This window comes from Neofelis nebulosa, chromosome 4, assembly GCF_028018385.1.
Source record: "Neofelis nebulosa isolate mNeoNeb1 chromosome 4, mNeoNeb1.pri, whole genome shotgun sequence".
Lineage (NCBI taxonomy): Eukaryota > Metazoa > Chordata > Mammalia > Carnivora > Felidae > Neofelis > Neofelis nebulosa.
Window position 1 is genome coordinate 91,966,566 of NC_080785.1, and position 23,182 is coordinate 91,989,747.

General features: G+C 42.1%; 2 pseudogenes; one reads left to right on the forward strand and one right to left on the reverse strand.

The window, feature by feature from the left end:
- Window positions 1-749: 749 nt before the first annotated feature.
- On the forward strand, window positions 750-2,421 carry LOC131510998 (heterogeneous nuclear ribonucleoprotein A1-like; annotated as a pseudogene).
- A 4,516-nt stretch (window positions 2,422-6,937) lies between these two features.
- Window positions 6,938-7,748, reverse strand: LOC131511002 (large ribosomal subunit protein uL6-like; annotated as a pseudogene).
- Between the last annotated feature and the right edge of the window lie 15,434 nt (window positions 7,749-23,182).

Sequence of the window (23,182 nt, forward strand, 5' to 3'; positions counted from 1 at the left end):
GTTCCCTAGGGCTCCCAGGTAGGGCAGGCATTTAAAACCAAGCAGCTTGGCTCTAGAACCCACATTCTCAACCATCACACTAAACTCTGATATGGCATGCTTATAAATTTTATCTTGGGGGCTTGTATCACCTGCATACCTACCATATTTTCAACCTCTTTGACTTTAAAGTTGAATGTATTGCGGCACCTGGGTGGCTTAGTCAGCTGAGCATCCGACTTTGGCTCAGGTCATGATCTCACTGCTTGTGTGTTTGAGCCCCACATCAGGCTCTGTGCTGACAGCTCAGAGCCTGGAGCCTGCTTTGAATTCTGTGTCTTCCTCTCTCTCTGCCCCCACCCCCACTTCTCTCTCTCTCTCTCTCTCTCAAAAATAAATAAATATTACCAAAAAATTTTAAGTTGAACATATTAACCTGTAGTGGATTATGGACATAGATGTAAAACATAAAATGATAAAACTTTTACAAATTAAATGGAAGAACATCTTCATGATTAGGTGAAGAAATTTTAGATTTGCAACAAAAGCATGATCCACTAAAGGAAAACTTGATAAATTGCACCTCATCAAAATGTAAAACTTCTGTTCTGTAAAAGACACTGTTAGGAGGATTACAAAGATCAATTATACACTGGGAGAAAATATTTGCAAATCAGGTGTCTGATAAAGGACTTGTTTCTAGAATATATAAAGAAGTCTCAAGATTACTCCTTTCCACCCGTGGATGTAGCTGAGTAAGCATCGTGAAAGTCTCCCCTCCCACTGCCGTCATGTCTAAGTCAGAGTCTCCCAAAGAGCCTGAACAGCTGCGGAAGCTTTTCATCGGAGGTTTGAGCTTTGAAACAACCAATGGGAGTCTGAGGAGCCATTTTGAGCTTCCCCGTAAGTGGGGAACGCTTACGGACTGTGTGGTAATGAGAGATCCAAACACCAAGTGCTCCAGAGGCTGTGGGTTTGTCACCTATGCCACTGTGGAAAGAGGTGGATGCAGCCATGAATGCAAGGCCACACAAGGTGGATGGAAGAGTTGAAGAACCAAAGAGGGCTGTCTCGAGAGAAGATTCTTAAAGACCTGGTGCCCACTTAACTGTGAAAAAGATTTTTGTCGGTGGCATTAAAGAAGACACTGAAGAACATCATCTAAGAGATTATTTTCAACAGTATGGGAAAATTGAAGTGATTGAAATCATGACAGACCGAGGCAATGGCAAAAAGAGAGGCTTTGCCTTTGTAACATTTGATGACCATGACTCTGTAGACAAGATTGTCATTCAAAAATACCATACTGTGAATGGCCACAACTGTGAAGTAAGGAAAGCTTTATCTAAGCAAGAGATGGCTAGTGCTTCTTCCAGCCAAAGTGGTGGAAGTGGTTCTGGGAACTTCGGTGGTGGTCGTGGAGGTGGTTTTGGTGGGAATGACAACTTTGGCCATGGAGGAAACTTCAGTGGGCGAGGTGGCTTTGGTGGCAGTCGAGGTGGTGGTGGATATGGTGGCAGTGGGGATGGCTATAACGGATTTGCTAACGATAGAAGCAACTTTGGAGGTGGTGGAAGCTATAATGATTTTGGCAATTACAACAATCAATCTTCAAATTTTGGACCCATGAAAGGAGGACATTTTGGAGGCAGAAGCTCTGGCCCCTATGGTGGTGGAGGCCAATACTTTGCCAAACCACGAAACCAAGGTGGCTATGGCGGTTCCAGCAGCAGCAGTAGCTATGGCGGTGGCAGAAGGTTTTAATTACTGCCAGGACACAAAGCTTAGCAGGAGAGGAGAGCCAGAGAAGTGACAGAAAAGCTACAGGTTACAACAGATTTGTGAACTCAGCCAAGCACAGTGGTGGCAGGGCCTAGCTGCTACAAAGAAGACATGTGTTAGACAATACTCATGTGTATGGGCAAAAGACTCGAGGACTGTATTTGTAACTAATTGTATAACAGGTTATTTTAGTTTCTGTTCTGTGCAAAGTTTAAAGCATTCCAACAAAGGGTTTTAATGTAGATTTTTTTTTTGCACCCATGCTGTTGATTGCTAAATGTAATAGTCTGATCATGACGCTGAATAAATGTGTCTTTTTTAAAATGTGCTGTGTAAAGTTAGTCTACTCTGAAGCCATCTTGGTAAACTACCCCAACAGTGTGAAGTTAGAATTCCATCAGGGTGATGCCAGGTTCCATTTGAAATTTATTTGCAACCTGCTTGGGCACAGAAGCCATTGTCTCCACAAACATTGGTGTGGTTGAACTGACAGTTAAAGTGTTGTGACCTGGAGTTCACCGTTAAAAGGGTCACCCAAGCAAAGTCCTGGAGTTTATTTGGTTATTAATATGATTGTTGGCACATCCTATGCAATATATCTAAATTGAATTATGGTATCAGATAAAATTATAGATGGGATTAAAGCTTGTGTATTGTCCATTATCATGTGCAATCAATAAATGATTTAATATTCTCTTGAAAAAAAAGAAGTCCCAAAATTCAACAATAAGAAACAAATAATCCAATTCGATCCAATTAGAAAATGCACAAAGACATGAACAAAAATCTAACTGAAAAGTATATACAGAGAGTAAGTAAATACACATGTGAAAAGATGTTCAACATCTTAGCCATTAGGAAAATGCAAATTAAAATCTCAGCAAAAAAACAAAAAAACAAAAAACAAAAAAACACCTCAGCGAGGTATTATTATACACATATCAGAATGGCTAAAATTAAAAATAGTAATAATACTAAATCCTAGAAGCCAGGCCACTCATGCATTGCTGATGGGAATGTAAAATGGTACAGCTACTTTGGATAGTAATTTGTTAAATTGCTTTTTTTATTATAGTTATTTTAGAGAGAGAGCTCATGTGAGCAGGGGAGAGGGGCTAAGGGAGAAAGAGAGAGAAACCCAAGCAGGCTCCCTACTCAGCATGGATCCCAACATGAGGCTTGATCCCACAACCATGAGATCATGACCCAAACCAAAATCAAGAGTTGGACACTCAACTGACTGAAACACTCAGGTTCCCCATAATTTGCTAAATTGTTAAAACTAAACATATTATCCTATAGCCTACCAGGTGCATCCTTGGGCATATATCCCACAGAAATTAAAACTTATGCTCAAAAACCTGTATGAAAATGTTATACATTTGGGGCGCCTGGGTGGCGCAGTCGGTTGAGCGTCCGACTTCAGCCAGGTCACGATCTCGCGGTCCGTGAGTTCGAGCCCCACGTCGGGCTCTGGGCCGATGGCTCGGAGCCTGGAGCCTGCTTCCGATTCTGTGTCTCCCTCTCTCTCTGCCCCTCCCCCGTTCATGCTCTGTCTCTCTCTGTCCCAAAAATAAATAAAAAACGTTGAAAAAAAAAAATTTAAAAAAAAAAAAAGAAAATGTTATACATTTAACTTATACATGTAATTATACATGTAATAAAGTTGCACAGTCTACACATACACACAGAAACACACACACAAAGACACTCACATGTAACACTGGGTAAAATATGAATAAATTCTGTGGATTGTACCAACACCAATTTTCTGGTTGTGATACCATATTATAGTTATACAAAATGTTATCAGTGAAAGAAACAGAATGAAACATACATGCTTCTATACATTTTTTATAACTTCTTGTGAATTTATAATTATTTCAAAATAAATCATTAAAAAAAAAGTTGAATAGTCGGGCCCAACTTGATACCTCATTCCAGGAAGAAAAATGGCATAATCAACACTATTTGAATGAAGTTATTTCTACCAGCTGAAATTAACCTAACAGTATGATCGAGTCTGCATTTCACCATCTCAAGCAATACAAACAAACAAACAAGGGGGACTCTAATTGATTTTTTCTGAAATTGACATAGATTCTGTCCACAGCCATCCTCCAACCTACAAGTCTGAAGACCCTACCAGTGAGATTACTGGCAAGACCAGTCCTTGGTGAAGCTATGTTGGGTCCTGGGGATAACTCCTTTTCTAAATTCTCATAAACCACATTTAGTCAAGTTTTCTGATTTCCCCATTTTCTCTTACCTATTGGTTGGTCTTAACTTGCTTTCATTCTTTCATTTATTTGTTCATTAATCACACACGTCCTAAATGTTCATCTTATATGCACTGCCACTCTTCTGTGGGGTCATTTGCCTTTCTGCTATCCCTTGGTTCCAACTTGTTCCTTACTTTTCTGTGAAAACAGAGGAGGGAGCATCTAATTCAACATAGAGGGACTAGGCATCTTCCCAATGGGGGCATTTAAGTTGGTTTCCCAGGATTTTTCTCTCCCTCCTCCAGAAAACTGAGTGGAAAAGCTTTCTTCATCAAGGCAGCAATTCTGCCAAATTTTTCTCACTCTTTGAAAGATCCACTCTGTTACGTTTGGCTAAGATCCAAGAAATGTAATCTACCTCTAAACCAAAAACAAAAGCCAACTCTTCCTTTCCTGAGGCCCTTTCTTCCAAAATCAACTGAAAAGAAAAAATAAATGAAAACTCTTATCTATGCTCTAAAGCCCTCTATTTTCTACTGAAAACTCCAACAACAGAGATAAAATTCCAACTTCTTCTTACAGTCATGGAATTCTGTATCGGGAATGGATGTTAGAGGCCAGCCTCCTCATTATAGAGAAGAAAAAAAAAGAAACAGATTTGGAGGGGTAGTGCAGCAGCCCAAGAGTCAGGCAGCCTAGAGAACACAGATTCTCTCTCAGCCAATGCCCCCTCCACTCTGCCATGTTTGCTAAATATTTTCTTACCAATATTTCTTGGTATGATACCTTAGGATAGTTGCTCTAGGAAGAGGACTAGGAAGTCATCCTCTGAAGGACTATATCAGATTCTCTACTAATCTCTTGTGTTCCAAAGGAACAGGGTAGGCTCCTTGAAGGTAACATCTGAGGTTCCTTCTGCTTCTCTTCTCTCTCTCTCCCTCTCCCTCTCTCTTCAAATGCTTGTCAGTGACTGAGTCCCAAGAAGTCAACATTTACAAAATCCCCACTGCCTGACAGAGGGAATCAAAAGGGAAGCCCACCAACTGGTTCCAAGCTCCAGATAAGATCAAGAAAGTTCTCCCCACATTCTCTTCCACATTGCCTTTGGCAGGAACCAAGAGGGGACTGTTAATATTTCTGACAAGATCCCAACCCACCAACTCCCCAACCCTCCCATTTCACACCATTATCTTCCTCGAAACAATCAAGACCAACCCCAGAATACTTATAACTCTTTTTTTTCTGTCAGCACAAGAAGCCCAGAGCTCCTTGTCCCCCATATAGCTCTATGAGCAATGAAAACCCATCTCCCCCCAACACACACACACACACACACACACACACACACACACACACACGAGTCCTTATCTCTTTTCTTGCCCTTCTTTTTTTTACTTAGCAATTTTTGATCACCTGACAACTCATATGCTCTACTTGCCTTTCCATCCTCCTCTCCTGGAGTAAAAGCTCTGTAAGGACAAGAATTTTCATATGTTTTACTCACTGCTCTACCCCTAGTGCTGGCACATTGTACGAGCCCCAAAAATATTTGTTAAACAAATAAATCCGAGACCATTTTTTCTGGTCTGAAGCAAACAATGTGAGGGCCAAAGGGTGTCTGAGAAGTTTGAGAGAAAGACAGAGATCATTTGTGACAACCAGAAAACATGAACAGAGGAAGGTTTGAGCCCTAAGGATTTCCAGAAATGGCATCTATCACATGAAAGAAGTGTTACTAAGAGGATATTCAGACTGTATACAGGGCCAGACATGAGCAAATGGTGTGCTTTTTGAAACAAAATAGAAATAATTTGGCACCTACTGTGTGCCAAGCACTGTGTTATTAATTTATCACAAGAACTATACAAAGTGGTAGTGCTATCCCCATGTACAGATGAAGAAACTGAAGCAAAGAGAAGCAATGTAACTGCCTGAGATCCACAGTTAGGAAGGGGGGAGCCTCCAAATCTGTCTCTCAGGGTCACAAATCCATTCCCTCTCCTCTCTCTGAACTTGTATGTCCCCTCTGCTCCAGGCACCTTCCAAGTATACCTGGTGTCAATCTCTCAAGGGCTCCTCTAAACCCCAGATGATACCAGGATCTATTTGTTCCCAGACATGTGTTAATGAATGCTATCAGGCTTAGAACCTGGATGCTGTCTTCCTCTCTTCACCTTTTTCAGCTCTACTGAAGTATAATTAATAAATATATATATAAATATATATAATATATATTATTATTAATTAATTATATAATTAATATATATAAATATATATATATAGTGTACAACATGATCTGATATATGTACACATTGTGAAATGTTTGCCACAGTCAAGCTAATTAACACAACCATCCCTCACATAGTTATACTTTGTATGTGTGTGTGTGTGTTTAGAGCATTTAAGATCCACTCTCTTAGCAAATCTTAGCAAATTTCAAGTATACAATACAGCATTATTAACTATAGTCACTATGCTATACAGTAGATCCTCAGAAGTCATTCATCTTATAACTGAAAGTTGGTAACCTTTGACCAATATCTCATTTCCCCAGTCTCCAAGCTACTGGAAACCATTATTCTATTCTCTGCTTCCATGAGTCTAACTTCTTTGTCTTTTTTTTGAAATCCCATATATAAGTGATACCATGCAGTATTTGTCTTTTTCTCACTGGCTTATTTCATTTGGCATCATACCCTCCAAGTTTATCCATGTTGTCATCAAAAATGGCAGAAGTTCCTTATTTTTTAAGGCTGAATAATAGTCTATTACATGTATAAATGCACAAATATACACACACATACATACATATACATACACACACGTATACATACAACACGAGAAAAACTACAGAACTCACTAGAAAGTACTTTTAATGATTATATTCTTTTCCCCCAAACTAATACAGCTTTTATTGTATATTTTTTTAAGTTTATCTATTTTGAGAGGGGGGTTGGGGCAGAGAGACAGGGAAAGAGAGAATCCCAAGCAAGCTCCATGCTGTCAATGTAGAACCCAATGGGCTCAGACTTACCAAACGTGAGACCAAGACCTGAGCCAAAATTAAGAGTCGGTCACTTCACCGACTGAGCCACCCAGGCACTCCTTATCGCATCTTCAAAATATCACAAGTAAGTCTGAAAAATCATCTGCCTTCTTGCTGTTTCTGTAGCTGGACAACTTAGATCTTATTCATCAGTCTGCTGAACTGTTCCTTTTTCAGAAACACAGATACCATCCCCAAATTTTCTGATATCCTTCTTTTTAACTGTTGTGGCATGCCTGAATCAAGCAACTGGGTTTCATTCAAGTTCAATGCCATTCCCTTCAAGCATTAACTCATCTTTCTGGGCTCAAGATACTGAACAAGCAATACCTGGCCTCATCTGAACCCTATGGATATATTTTTCACTGAAGGAATTTCAGATTTCAACAAGAGAACCATTCCTGAAGAACAACACTGATGGGGAAGTGAGCAAACACAGACCCCATCTTGTACTGGAAGCCCAGAGTAACACCCTTCATCATGCTCTGTACATGACTATGGATGGTGCACACAGGAGCCAGTTCTTTTCTATTTCTCCATCATTTGTCAACGCAGAGCCTCTTCTTTTTCTCTCCTAGCAGACTGAGTTCTACATTGAGGTGACTGAGGTTCCTTTGCAGGGTTCCTCTGGGGCCCTTCACAGTAACAGTGCATGCCTTTAGAGTGATGTCAACATTTTCTGCAATGTCGACAGTCTGATTGCCGAGAGTAGTCTTCATTCTCGCAGTAGATGCGGCAAAGTGATTACATTATCAACAAAAGAAAAAGTACAGTGAAAAAGGTTTCAGGATGGCTCAGTCAGGACAGCACGTGACTCTTGATCTTAGGGTCATGAGTTCAAGTCCCACACTGGGCATAGAGCCTACTTAAAAATATGTAAATATTTTTGGGGTGCCTGGGTGGCTCAGTCGGTTAAGCGTCCAACTTCAGCTCAGGTCATGATATCATGGTTTGTTGGGCTCTGCGCTGACAACTTGAAACCTGGAGCCTGCTTCAGATTCTGTGTCTCCCTCTCTCTCTGCCCCTACCCTGCTCGTGCTTTGTCTCTCTCTGTCTCAAAAATAAACATTAAAAAAATTAATATATATTTTTAAAGATTTTATATCCTATATTTATGTGTGTGTGTGTGTGTGTGTGTGTGTGTGTGTGTGTGTGTGTAACACCACAGCCTGATTCTAAAACTCTTTACTACTTCGTCATACCACATTTGATACCAGTTAAGTGCTCACTCTGTACCAACAAAGGGGTTGGTAAGGAGATAATTATGAGAATATAACCTACTGGTACATTTTGTAAAGCGTTTATGAGTAGAATCTGATTAATCATTTGCAAACCTTAGGAGAACAAACAAAAGAAACTTTTAGATAAAAGCAGGAGAGAGATGGTTTTGTAACATGAGGATGATGAAACACTTGGATGAATTTTTACTGGGGTCCTAATCCCTGGAGAAACCTTCAAGGAAAGAATTTACCACATTCATCGTGGATGGTTCTTACCGCCATCGTGGAGTGCTTTTGTTTTTGTTTATTTTTTTTAATTTTATTTAAATCTAAATTAGTTAACATATAGTGTAATAATGGTTTCAAGAGTAGAATTTAGTGATTCATCACTTACATATAACACCCAGTGCTCATCTCAACAAGTGCCCTGCTTAATGCCCATCACCCATTTAGCCCATCCCCCCCCCAACACCCCGCCAGCAACCCTGAGTTTGTTCTCTGTATTTAAGAGTCTTATCATTTGCCTCCCACTGTTTTTATTTTATTTTTCCTTCCCTTCCCCTATATTCATCTGTTGTGTATCTTAAATGTGGAGTGTTTTGATCCAGATTAGAGGGTGCCTCACTGCTGCCACCAATGGGGAATCTAGGAGGAAGAATGTCCATACTCTGCATTGGTCCCACTTGACATCAGCTTTTCACAGCTGCAATGCTTGCAACATTAAGGTCACATCTAATGAGTGTGATTATTGTTCATCATGAAATGGTAAATATATCTATGGAATGACATTGATTAAAGGTATTTTTGGGCTTTTAACATTTTAACTGGATGAAATCGTCATAACCTAAGAAACTTAAAATCTAATATGGACCTTTACATTTAGTAGGAGAAGTGGGAAATGGAAGCTCAAAACTAGGATAGTTGTAAGAAAGATGCTTCTTAAAGATCGATGCAATGAGGAAAACAAAATTTCGGTTTCTAGACACCAGTGCTGCAGTTACCCGTTATTTCCCACCTGCCCAGTAGGCGTCAGTGTAAGACAATGTTCCTACAACTGAACAAGCTTTAAAGCAGAAACAAAACAAGAGTATCAAGTTATAAAACAGAGAAGATGCAATAAAGATGGGGCTACCCAAATTTCACATGAGCCTTAAAATGTCATCATTTAAAGAGAGATGATCTAAACAAAGTTCCGTCATGACTAAGAGGAGGGACCACAGCACCTCAGAAGACCCCATCTGGCTCTCATATTCCTTGTCAACTCAGCACGAACTCCTCGAGCATCTCACAAGGCTTCTAGGAGGACTCAGCATTGCTGTAAGAGTCAATCACTATGAACTAGTGTAGTAACCAGAACACTCCCAGGGAACAAAGCAGCATTCGGCCCAGTGCACTCCCTTTGAAAAACAGATATTATCCCCACTTCTCAGAGACAATATTAACATAATATATCACAATAAGGAATATATCATAATAAGGATTACAAAAGTGGAAAGAAGAAGGGAGTTAAAGTTTGTATGTGGGCTTTGCAGAATGTGTTGAGTCAGTCAGGGTGAGCTTCCTGGAAGAGTTGGCCTTTGAACTGTGATGGAAGAGAAGAGAGGCACAAAACCAGGGCTATCCTAGCCTCACCTTTCTGCTTTGCATTCAGTTTTCCTCCTCCAAATACAACCACCCTATACTCTGGTAAAGGGTAACCAATAAAGGGAAAGAAAATAAACATGAACTATTTTTAAAATTCACTATATAAAGGTACTTTTGATATTTTAAAGGGAAAATGATAGGAGGTTGGGGGGAGGGTGGCATCTGTTGAGTACCTAATACACACACACACGTTGTGACATACATTCCTTACCAAAATCCTGAATGTAAGTGGTATTACTCTCACTTTTAGATAAAGGATCTAAGACTCATAGACGTTATATATCTCACCCAAGATTATGACATCTAACATTTATGAGTAATTACTCTGCACCATATTAAACTAAGTGAATTCACAATGATCCAATGAAGAAATGATTTATTATTCCCATTTTGCAGAGATGGAAGTTAAGTCTAACAGAAAATAAGTTATTGCTTCCTCAAGATTGCAGCGCTCCTAATTAGTTGAAATTCAAATTCATGCATTGGAAGTAGGGTTCTCTGGGAAGCGGACTGCGAAATGGATTAAGGTTGTGGTTGTTTATTAGGGAATACCTTTAGGATTAGCATCTGTGGAAGGAAGGGACCAGAAGTAGGACTGGGAAACACATCTGTGTTGTCCAACACTGGGCCAAATGGCCAAGCTTGTATACACCTGCCTCGGTCAGTCAGTAGATGTGGACATGGCCCTGGGGGAGACCCCAAAGGGCTGATGACTGACAACTGTCTGCAGACACTACTCCCAGGGCTGGGACCACAAGTCCTTCCTGGGAGGGACATCTTGGCAGCACATCCCCCTGCCTGTTGCACTGTGTCCATATGGTACTCCCAGCTCATCATGTTTTTCTGCTATACCACAATGGTGGGGGGCCAGAAAGGAGGCAGGGCTGTAGTGGTGAGGTTGTAGAATGGTGAGCCTGGGCCCCAGGCTTCATGGGGAGATGAGCACCAAGGTCTCATCCCTTATAACCCTCAAATAGCATCAGCTAGGAATCAAGAAAGGGGTGGAGACAGAACGCTGAGTCAACAGCAGGATCAGTCATTAAATGCTTGTTGTTCAGTTGATTGACAACTTCCAGAGGGTCAAGTTAGGGAGGTACCAACCCACGTGCAGACTCAACAGTTGGTCGTGCAGACTCAACAGTTGGTCGAGGCATTTATGCTATTTAGTAACATCTCATCTCCTGCTGCTTGCCACACTCATCCACCCCAGAGGCTGCCCAAGATGGCAAACCCATCTGGGCATGCCAAAGTGCTGGCCTGGTTTCAGTGCACTGTCCTAACCTACCCTAGGTGACAGTAGCATTGAGTGCACTGTCTTCTATGTGGAAATATAGCCAGCTCACAGTATCTCAAGTGGTAAGGACGGCAAAATTCCAGCCTGAGTGGCAACAAATTCTCATACTTCTGCTTGAATTCAGAGAACAGCTGACTTGACAGAAGGCAGAAAGCCGGTGAGCTTACTTCACTCAGTGACAAGTGGGCACAAAGCAAAACCAGCTTTCCATGGTGAAATTCTTCTCAAACGTCATCCTGGTTGTGCATGGAAGAGAAAGCCTGAGAGAAGGCAGGACAGCCGTGGACAAGGAAAACACATCACCTGGTTGGTCTGCAAGTGAGTCTGCCTGAAGCCTCAGAACTGCCAGTTCTTCCCTGGGCTACAGTCACTGCCCCTCCCCCCCCCCCCCATGCGTGCCTTGGACCAAGCCAGTCATTGCCCTTGGAACACTGCCTCCCCTTTGCCACAGGTAGCAAAATCCAGCCAAAGCCCTGGTTCAAAATTTCCTCCATGAAACTATCTATCCCCACCCTCCAGCCAAAAGCAATTTCTTTTATAATTCATTTGGTACCTACTACAAAGCGGTGGGAGTTCTAACATTTTAAATTGTGCATAAGAATCACTCAAAGTGCTTGATTAAAAGCCAGGGCCTTTGGCCCTGGGCCCCAGACACTCTGATTCATCAGGAATAGAGAGGTCTGGGAATCTGCCATTTTCCTAGTCAGCTCTGATATTCCTGATTTGCTTGGTCAGCAGAGGATACTTTGAAGAGTACTGGCATTGTGCTTGTAAGATTCTGTCCCTGGGGTGACACAATTGCTACAGAGTTGGTGTCCTCTGAAGGGCATGTTTTAATGCAATTGGAGGACAGAGACCCTGTCTTGTTCATAGCTCTCTCTCCTACAATATCCAGCATAGTGATTCACATATAGTAGGTGCTCAAACATTGTCTAGTGATCAGCTAAGAGTTTTTCTGGTCTCCTGATCGTCTTTTTACTCTTCCAAATGGCTTCAGGTTTGGAAGGAAGCCTGCCTCTCACTCCCATTTCTCATGTATTCCTTCTCGTGCTCCCTCGTGCTTCAAGATCTATCCTGCACCCCTTTGATCTACCCTGCTGTGTCCTCCTTTAGTTGATCTTTTAGCTGTTTAACAAAATTTTAACATGATTTTTTATTCTTTCTTTTATCAAAGACCATATTTACTCAAAATTTTAAAACATCCATGTTTACTGGGCATGTTTTAGAAAATACAGTTCACCATTGAACAACGTGGGCTAGAACTGTGTGGGTCCACTTACACAGGAATTTTTTCAATAAATACAGTACAATACTGTAAATGCATTGTGGCTCCCTTATAATTTTCTTCACATTTTCTTTTCTCTTGCTTATTTTATTGTAAGAGTACAGTAATAATACATAGAATATACAAAATATGTATTAATAGACTTTCTATTATAAGTAAGGCTTCTGGCCAATAGTAGCCTATTAACAGTTAGGTTCTTGGGGAGTCAAAAGTTATATGTACATTTTCAACTGCATGGGGGTTGGCACCCCTAACCTCTGCACTGTTCAAGGATCAACTGTAAAAGTATTAAGAAGAAAACTTACCTATAATCTCCATTTCCTATTGAATGCACATTTTCACACATCCTGAAAAGGTTCATTTTTCTGGGGTCTAGGTCAACAGTCTTCTTTATCTTTGGACGTCTCCCTCATTTCTGAGAAAGCTGGGATATTATTACAGATTAAGAAGGGGAGGGGTGACTGGATGGTTCAGTCGGTAGAGCATGCAACTCTTGATCTTGGGGTTGTAGGATCAAGCCCCATGTGAATGTAGAGATTACTTAAAAATAAAATTTTAGGGGCGCCTGGGTGGCGCAGTCGGTTAAGCGTCCGACTTCAGCCAGGTCACGATCTCGCGGTCCGTGAGTTCGAGCCCCGCGTCAGGCTCTGGGCCGATGGCTCGGAGCCTGGAGCCTGTTTCCGATTCTATGTCTCCCTCTCTCTCTGCCCCTCCCCCGTTCATGCTCTGTCTCTCTCTGTCCCAAAAATAAAAATAAAAAATGTTGAAAAAAAAAATTTAAAAAAAAAAAATAATAAAAAAAAAATAAAATTTTAAAAAAAGGAAGAAGGGGATTTAGGAGAAGAGAGAACCTAAAGTCTATTTTAAGAGAACAAAAGTTGTTCTATGATTAACCCCACCTATCAAAAGTTAAACAAACATGAAGCTAATAGGCCAACTTTGACCAAGCACACTGCATAGAGGACTGATATTTGGGTAATAGTATTTTAAGGAACACAGTCTTTTCCTGGCTTTCAGAATGTACAACAGGTAGATAATTAACTCAGTACAATGGGTAGAAAGGGTAGATAGAATATACACAATAATGACAACAAAATAGCAAACATATGTTACTCCCTATGTGTTGGGCATTGATATAAGTGCTTCTATGCATTAACTTATCTAACTTCACAATAACCCTTTGAGGTAGGAATTATTATTGCCAACTTTTTACAAATGAGGAAATGAGTCACAAAGAGTTAGTAACTTGCCCAAGTTCACACAGCTAGTAAGTGGCAGAGTTAGAATTCAAACCTAATCAGGCTCCAGGGTCCATGTTCTTAACTACTAACTGCAAGTCAACTAGTGTTGCCCAACAGTTACAACACGTTAGTCATTGAAAGACCTTACGTAACACTGGACTTGAACTTCTGTCCAAGACCCCAAATATTTCAGAGTGTTTACTTGGGAAATAAGTCCACAGTTAAGCCTCAGTTAGACAATTATTCCACTCATAATTACCGTCATCCAGTCTTATCTGACAGATCTTGCATATAGTCTGGTTGAACAGCCACACTTTAAAAAGATGCTTCTTTTATTCCTGGACTTGGTTGCTATTCTGAATTCCTTTATTCTACAAATTTACCAAGCAACTGCTATGTGCCAGGCATTATTCTAGGTTCCTGGCCCAGAAGATAAATGAGCTGTGCTGTTTACCCCCCAGTAGAGGACTCAGCCTCTAGTGGATCCATGGTCATGGATAGACAAAGAGTTAGGGATGGGTGGCATATTTGTACATAAGAAAAACTGCTTAGTAACAGGTGAGCATGGCTCTAAAACTCACACCTTCTGCAACCATGGCATGTCTGAAGTATAAGAAATGCAAGTAATCTGAGAGCAGAGCAAGCATTTGGGTTTATGAGAAGAGCCATAGGCATAACCATGGCCAGAGCCAATTATTCACTCAGTGCCACTGTCTCCTGGCCTTCTGAACTGGGTGTGGATGGGGCCCTGGTTCCCTGTGTTGATTTGCAAAGCCACCTTCTTCTAGCTTCCCTGTCTTCTACAGTGAATAAATATTTTCTCTAATTCACCCAAGTACTAAAGACTTCATGTGCTGTCACTGAAATAGCCAAGCAGTATAGCCACTAAACAAAATAAAGATCTCTGCCCATGTGGAACTCACATTCAAATGGGGGAGGCAGGGGGCGCCTGGGTGGCGCAGTCGGTTAAGCGTCCGACTTCAGCCAGGTCACGATCTCACGGTCCGTGAGTTCGAGCCCCGCATCAGGCTCTGGGCTGATGGCTCGGAGCCTGGAGCCTGTTTCCGATTCTGTGTCTCCCTCTCTCTCTGCCCCTCCCCCGTTCATGCTCTGTCTCTCTCTGTCCCAAAAATAAATAAAAAACGTTGAAAAAAAAAAAAAAAAACAAATGGGGGAGGCAGGCTGCAAGCAAGAAACACTAAATATGAGGTAAAAAGTAAATGATAGAGTATGTTGAAAGGTGACAGGTGCTATGTGGAAAACAGGTAGAGCAGGGTAAGGGGGATCAAAGGTGCTGAGGTGGGAGGGGAAAGGGTACAACTGTCAAGAGAGGGGTCAGGGTAGGCCTCCCTGAGAGGGTGGTATTGGAGCAAAAATTTGGAGGCAAGGAGGTTTGATACGAGGCCCTCTGGAGAAGAGCCTGACCAACAGAGAGAAGAGCTCCAAGAGAAGCCCCAAGCTGAGAAGAGGGCTATTGAGTTGAGGAACAGTGAGGAGGTGAGTGGGGTTAGAACACACTGAACAAGGGGGAGAATGGTGACAGGTGAGGAGAGAGGTAATGGCACCAGTCACGTGGGCCTCTTCATCCTTGCAAGGACTGGCTCGTGAAACTAAGAGCTATTACAGAATTTTTTGAACAGAGACTTGAAACAGGTTTTAAAGGATCTCTCTGGCTGCTTTAGTGAGAACTGACCATGGGAGGCAGAAGAAAGAAGCAGGGAGACCAGTTAAGAAGCTACTATAGGAACCCAGGCATGAGAAGACAATGGCTCGAACCAGGGTAGTAGTAGAAGTGAGCAGATTCTGTACACTTTTTAAAGGGAGCATGTACTGGTCCAAAGAGATAGTTATGTTGCAGTAACAAGAGACCCCCCAAACCAACAGCTTACAACACTTCATGTCCAGTGTGAGGTGTGAGTCAGCTGTGGCTCTGCTCCTTTTGACTTGGCTTTGGGTCCGGGTCCAGGCTGGCAGAGCGGCCTCTGTCTGGAACATTGTGGATCATTGTGGTAGTGGGAGAAAGTAGATGTGCATACCATACATGGTGGCTCTTAGAGCAACCACTGGAAATGGTATCCATCAATTCTGCCCACATTTATCTAGTTAAAGCAAGTCATATGATCACTCCTAAACTCAACAAAGTGGGGATATTTAATCCTGCAAGAAGGGGCACAACAGGAAAGGAAGCTGGATTATTTGATGACAAGTAATACCATCAGCAACACAGAGCCAACACCTTCCCAACAGATTGGAGGTGGAGCATGAGTGAAAGAAAAGTGTCAAGAGTGACTTGAAGATCTTGGTCTGATCAGCCAGCCACAAGGATGGATTGCCATCAACCCAAATGGCAAAGCTACAGGTGAAGTCGTTTATAGAATATCAGGACTGCAGTTTGGGGCAAGTTCAGGTCAAGCTGTCTATCAGATATCCAAGTAGAGATGCCCAGTAAGAAGCTGGATAATATAAGTGTGGATTTAAGGTCAGACATCTGGGCTGGAGAAACAAATTTGGAAAACAGTGCCATGAGGTTGGTATTTAAAGCCATGAGCCCAATGCAACGATACAGGACATGTAGACAGAGAAAGGTAGGAGACCAAGGGGCACAGCAACATGGAAGGTTCTGAAAGAAGACCAGGAGCCAGGAGGGGAAATTCTGAGAAGAATGGAGCAGTGAGGAAACCCATGAGAGTGTTGTAAGCTTTGTCTCCTTTTATCAAAGGAGACAAGAGGGGCTGATTCTATCAAATCCTGTCAAAGATTACAAATTTTACTATTGGATTTAGTGACATGGAGATCATTTGGTGACCTGGAGAAGAGCAGTTTCTGTGGGATGGCAGGAATAAAGCCTGAATAGAAAGGATTTGAGAGAGAATAGGGAAGAAGAATTTAAGTCAGAGAATATGAACTGCACCTTGAGTTTTGCTACAATGAGGAGCAAAGAAATGGGGACTAATGGAAATGGTGGGGTTGAGGGGAATTGTTTTGTTTCTCTTTTCAGATGGAATCTGTAATAGCACAGAAATAAATGCTGATGAGAATGGGTCCAGTAGTGTGTGGAAAATTATACAAAAGAAAGAGGAAAGAATTGCTGGAGTGCTCTTCTTGCCCACAGGAGAGGGGATGATGGGGCTTATCTTCAGACAGGAGCCCAGATACTCCCTCTGGAAGACAGCAGGTTGCAAGTGCTGGTAGATGGGAAGGGGCAGGGGGAGCATATGAAAGTTCTCTTCTTGTGGCTTTTATTTTCTCCACGAAGTCAGAAACAAGCTCATCAGCTGAGAGCGAGGATGGGGAAGAGGAGTTGGAGATTTGAGGAGAAAGGAAAAGGGGTGAGATTATCCCTCCAGATAGAAATCAGAACAGTGGTTACTGCTGGGGGTGCTGATGTGGGAATCAGCTGGGAGGGACTTAGGAAACCTTCTGTGGGGGGTGGGGATCTATAGTATTCTGTATTCGATAGGGGTGTCGGTTACACAATGCGTGCATTTGTCAATGTCATCACACATCATCTGTGCATTTCAGTGAGCATAAATTATACCTCAATTTAACAAGAAGGAGGAAGAGGAGGAGGAGGAGAAGAGGAAGCCAGGAGAGGAGAAAAGTCACCCAGAAGGTGAAAGAGTAAATGGAGGAGAAAAGTATGGCATTAAAGGCTCATTTGAGGTTTATGGTCATTAATTCAATGAACACCACGGTGGTGGTGGTGTATATTCACCTGCCACAATCCACTGCACAGGTGCTGGGCAGGTTTGGATTGACCCAGGGCTGTGGTTTTGCCAAGCAGGTGGTGTAATGTGAGAGAGATATGAAAAGGGTTGTTTGTAGCAATTGACCACAGTGATTATAGTTTTCAAAATAGGATTTTATAGCAAATCCATTAGCAGACTGAAATAGACACCGTGGCTATCAAGGTAGAAACGTCCAGGTATTTTAGTGAAAATACTTTCTTGTTGATCTGTCTTGTAATCAGCATCACCTATGCTTTAATCATCTCTGATTGCATCTCATTCTGTTAAATGTATTCATGTGCTCTTTGAAGAGATACTATTCCAGGGAAGAGGGCCTCCTTTGGGAGGACAGGCAGAAATACATTATTCACCATGTGCACATTTTATGGCTCTCCATCATGTGGGCCAATGACTCAGCAATCTTTGCTTTTCTGGGTTATGAGTAGAACACTCCACCATTGCCATCCACCAGGGCTGGCCATGTGGTGGATCAATGAGTAATGGCCCAGAAGCAATGATTACAGAAGTACAACCAAGTTTTTTACTCTTGAAAACATTTCTTGCCTCATGTCTTGGGCAATGTCTAAATGTCACCAGAATTATAGTCTTGCAGTTTAAGGCTTTGATCATAAATTACAATTCCAGTGATCTTGTTATGAGTAAGTTATACTTTACATTTGAAATTTCCCCATCCACTCTTCTGCACTTCCACAATGTTTTGACAGAAGGGTGAAGGGTTGAGAAGCTCCCAACACAAAGAGTTCTGTCTTAGGGCTGACAGCCAGTGTGTGCCCCTCTCTCTGCTGAGGACCCCATTCATGGTCCTGCTGCTCCCATTCAGGGTCTGCAGACATAGCAAGGGCCCTCTCTTGTGCTGCCTTGACCTTGCAATCCAGCACCCTCAATTCCCCTATACCAGCCTATTTGAGACAACTTTACTGAAGGGTCAAGGTAATTTTAAAGGGATTGAGGGAATGAAAAGTTAAGCTGAATGCTAGGTTTGGTTTTCTTCAGAATCCAAAGGCAACAGGAGCCTAAGATGTTAACTCTTCACAACAAGGTTCTTGCTCAGGCTCAGAACCAACCTGTTCACATCCTGAATCCAGAGCCCTCATATCTAAATGTCTCCCTCAAAGAGATTCTTGCCTCTAGTTTTTGGAAGGAATATCTCCACACCTTCTGGAAAATTGTGCCCCTCACCCAGAGGGATCAATTCTCATCCTAGAATCCATAACCTCTCCCTATTAGAGCACACCCCACATCTGGGCCTTTCAGCAGGGGCTCCAGTAAGACCAGCCACGATGTCCATTGATGCCCCCACGTGCCTCGACAACCAGTAATTGGGAGGGAAGGGGCTGTCCAGGGTGGGTTCCTCACATGGGTGAGCTGAGGGTACTCACCTGTTTACTTAACACCTATTGATTCAAAGGTGGACCCATTACACCAGCTCCATCCACACATTCCCCCAGGGACAAACATTAGTGTTCCTGGACGGTCTAAAGCCATACTTACTGCAATCAGTAGTATTCCATAGAATCAGGAAGTCACATTATTACACAGAAGAGAATCCAGTTTTTTTCTTGCTCCCACATTCTTGCTTGGTGGACACATCCTTGGTTAAAAACAGAAGCCCTGATGTAAGTATCTGTGGAGGAGGGTGTGCCCTTATCCTACTCAGCTCCCATCTTGTGTAAAGCGAGGCAGTGGTCTGTTTGACTTATCTCCACACTGATGATTGCCCAGGCCCTCCCCCACTCCCTCCTCACACGGGCTCCCCTCCCCCACCACACTTAAAAGATTCGTGGGGGGGCCGGAAAGGGTTCACAGCACAGCCACACAGAGGAGGCATGAACTTTGGCTGCAGAATCGAGATGGGGACATGAAGCTGGGGAAAAGCATGTAGTGAGGTGACAGGCACAAGCTTTAATGGCACACAGAGTTAGGCCACAAACAGACTTACAGGCCATGCTGTTCCTAGTCCTTTGACAATCTAAGGAAGGAATTCTGAGGCCTGACTTCGTCAGACTGCTAGCTCATTGGTGATCCAGAGGCTTTCACAGAAATAAAACTCTGAGGTCTCCGGATTTCCCAATGTTTTTGGGTTTTCTTTGTTTCTGAGTAAGAAAAAAAACAAAACAAAGGAAAATTTTAACAACTATTTGTCCAACATACATAGAGAATAACAATGGCAATTTTCCAGAAATGTTGAGAAGATGGCTGAATAAAATTGAGAAACAATTGGCAGGAAGTAATTTGGTGGCTAAGCATTAGTACACCATATGGTAAACTACAGATGAAATAACACACCCAGTAATAAAAATATGAAGAGCTACTATAAAGCACCGGGACTTTGACACCAAAATCCTGATTCTATTAAAGTTTATTCACAACTATTTTTTCTAAATCCTAGTTATTAATAATACTCCCTAACATTCGACCAGAAAAATGCTCTCACCTACCTTACTTCACAAAAAGCCTGTAAGCAGAGTGTTATCACCATTTCTATCTGTGAGAAAAGAGCTCAAAGAATTCAGTGGCTTGCCCAAAGTTACACAGTGAAAATGAGATGACCACCCACATCAAGGGGACCCAGCCTGTTCCTGCCACAGGACTTTTTACCTAGCCATTTCCTTTGCCTGGAATGCTCTTCCCCATGCTTCACGTGGCTGGCCACCCATCGTTCTACTTGTGCTCCAAATGTTGCCTCCTCAGAGGAGTCTTCTCTAACAGCAGGGTCTAAGGTCACCATCCCCCATGCCAGTGGCACTGTATGCCAGGAGGCATCAAACTATATTTGCAGGCCAAATCCGACCCACCTGTTGTTGGTTTGTGGTTGTTTGTTTATTTATCTTTGTAAATCAAGTTTTATTGGAACACAGCCATGCCCACTCATTCAAATATTGGCTATGACTGCTTTCCCACTGCAGCTGCAGACTGGAGTCGTTGAGACCAATCATACAACCTGCAAGCCTAAAACATTTGCCATCTGGCCCTTCACAGAAAAAGTTTGCCAACCTTTGTTCTGTCCTATCGTTCCACTTATTTTCTTCACAACATTAATCATAACCTGTGTGTCTATATCCTGCATCTAGAATGTAAGTTCCATGCCTGTGGTCTTCACCATTATGTCTCTAGCACCTACATCAGTAGATGATCAATATATCATCCTTTGTTGAGGGACAAGTGGGTTTTGGTGTGTTCTAATTTCAGTCTCGAGGTGTTTTCTCTTTTAAGTTAGGCTGACCAAAGGAGAAAAATATCTGCTCCCCTTTGTTGTTATATATTTCATTGTCAATCAATAGTGCTCGTTTTGCTTTTAAAATAGGTGTCTGGGGTGTCTGGGTGGCTCAGTTGGCTGGGTGTCCAAATTCGGCTCAGGTCATGATCTCATGGTTCATGTGTTCGAGCCCCGAATCGGGCTCTGTGCTGACAGTGTGGAACCTGCTTGGGATTCTCTCTCTCTCCCTCTCTCTCTGTCCCTCCCCCACTTGTGCACACACACTTTCTCTCTCACTCCTTCATTCAAAAATAAATAATAAAATAAAACTTAAAAAAATAAAATAGGTGTCTGAAAGGCATTGCCACATAATTCATTTCAACATTATATTAACTTATTTAAATTAATTGGTTACTGCTTAATTTTTTTAACTTTTTTTTGATGTTTATTTTATTTTTGAGAGACAGAGAGAGAGAGAGCACGAGCAGGGGAGGAGCAGAGAGACAGAGGGAGACGCAGCATCTGAAACAGGCTCCAGGCTCTGAGCTGTGAGCACAGAGCCCGACACAGGGCTTGAACTCATAAACCATGAGATCGTGACCTGAGCCGAAGTCAGCGCTTAACCAACTGAGCCACCCAGGCACCCCAGTTACTGCTTAATTTTTAAATTATAATGAATACTGGCATTTTGATCATGATATTAATGCTCATTAATGAAGTTTCAAAATCCACAATCCATTTAATTTATTAACATAATACATCTTTTTCTAATAAAACAAAAGTAGGAAGCATTAACTACTAAAAATTGCACACTGTAACCATTAGAATCTATGTCCTATCTTCTCTCTTCCTTACTAGAAAAGCCCTGAAAGATTTATCATGGAGAATATGAAAGAAAACTATTTTAGTTCTCTAACAAATTCTTATCTGGCTCCTTCCACCATCACCTTTTGACCTCTCTGGCCCAAAAAAACAAAGGGCAATTAGGGGTGGTGAGACAGTAGGTAAATGAGATTTACCAGAAATTTCTTCAGATGAAATACTCAGGAGAAAGATTTTTTTTCTTAAGGTGGGGGTGGGGTGGGGAGAGACTAAGAATTTCTAACCCAGCATTCTCCAGTAAGATCCCCCACCAACATGATCCCAGACATTAATAGATTGGCAACCATGTGTTTTAGCTTGAATCCATGACAGGAGTCCAGTTGCCTCTGAAAACAAAAGAAGATCCAGTACTTGACCTTTAATATCCACTCTGCAACACTGACCTCATCACATACTTTTCTTCCAAATGTCTACTGTGTCATTAAAAAAATTTTTTTTTACTGTTTATTTATTTTTTGAGAGAGCACAAGCAGGAAAGGGGCAGAGGGAGAGGGAGACACAGAATCCGAAGCAGGCTCCAGGCTGTCAGCACAGAGCCCGACTCGAGGTTCGAACCCACGAACCATGAAATCATGACCTGAGCTGAAGTCAGACACTTAACCGACTGAGCCACCCAGATGCACCCCCCTCCCCGCACTGTGTAATTTAGATTCTCCAGGATCTTTACTTTTAAACATCAAAGATATCTTCACATTCTAAGCCAGGTGACTGTGCTTTCCTCCTTTTCTACTCACTATCCCCCAAATAACTTAGATTTTTTTGTTCTAAGTTCTCATCAGAATTGTGATGCTTCCCAACATACATGATCAAAATTCTTAACTTCCAAAACCAATTTTCTCTTTCCTTTGCTGCCCCAAATGTTTCCCTTAAGAACATTTAAAAATAAATGCAGAGGGGAAACATTTTTTGAGGCATTTTATTTTATGTTTGTTGTTCCTATGTCAAGAATACCCATTGTGATGGGTTTATTCAAATAGAAGACTGACTTCCCTTCTAGGAGCTCCTTGTGAAAGAAGTTCCCAGGGTTAGGGAGAAACAATACACAATGCCAGTACTTCCCAAAAGATAGCCCCTGGAAATGCAAATACATCTCTTACATAATTTGCTAATTTAACCTACCCTGACTACCCTATCTCATCTAGTACCCACAATCATTGTCTATTCCTTTGACCTGCTTTATATTCTTCTAGACACGTATCACCAAGTTCTTACCTAACTCACGGATTGCCTCACTTACATTATTTGTCTCCCTCACCAGCCTAGAAGCCCCAGTCTTCTATTCCACTCACTTCTCAAGCTTTGAACGGTATCTACCAAATAATAGGTGCTCAATAAATATTTGTTGCGTGCAGCAGATGCTTTGGGTTCTCCATCCTAATCACATCCTTTTTATTCTTGTAGTGTTTCTTTGCACCCCTTTAAGTGCTTTTGATTCCAATGATCCCCCTCCCTCCAATTCATCTTCACAGCAGTGCTCCCCGGCTACCAGAGCTGTTTTGCCACCGCAGGTAGAGGACCTGAGTCCCTGGCAATTACTCCTCCCCTGGGCAGCCCACAACCAAGGGCTGACTGATAAGCAAAGAGAGCACAGCTCCCCTGCTCAAGGGGCTAGGAGGTGGGGTAGGGGTGGTGGGGGAGAGGG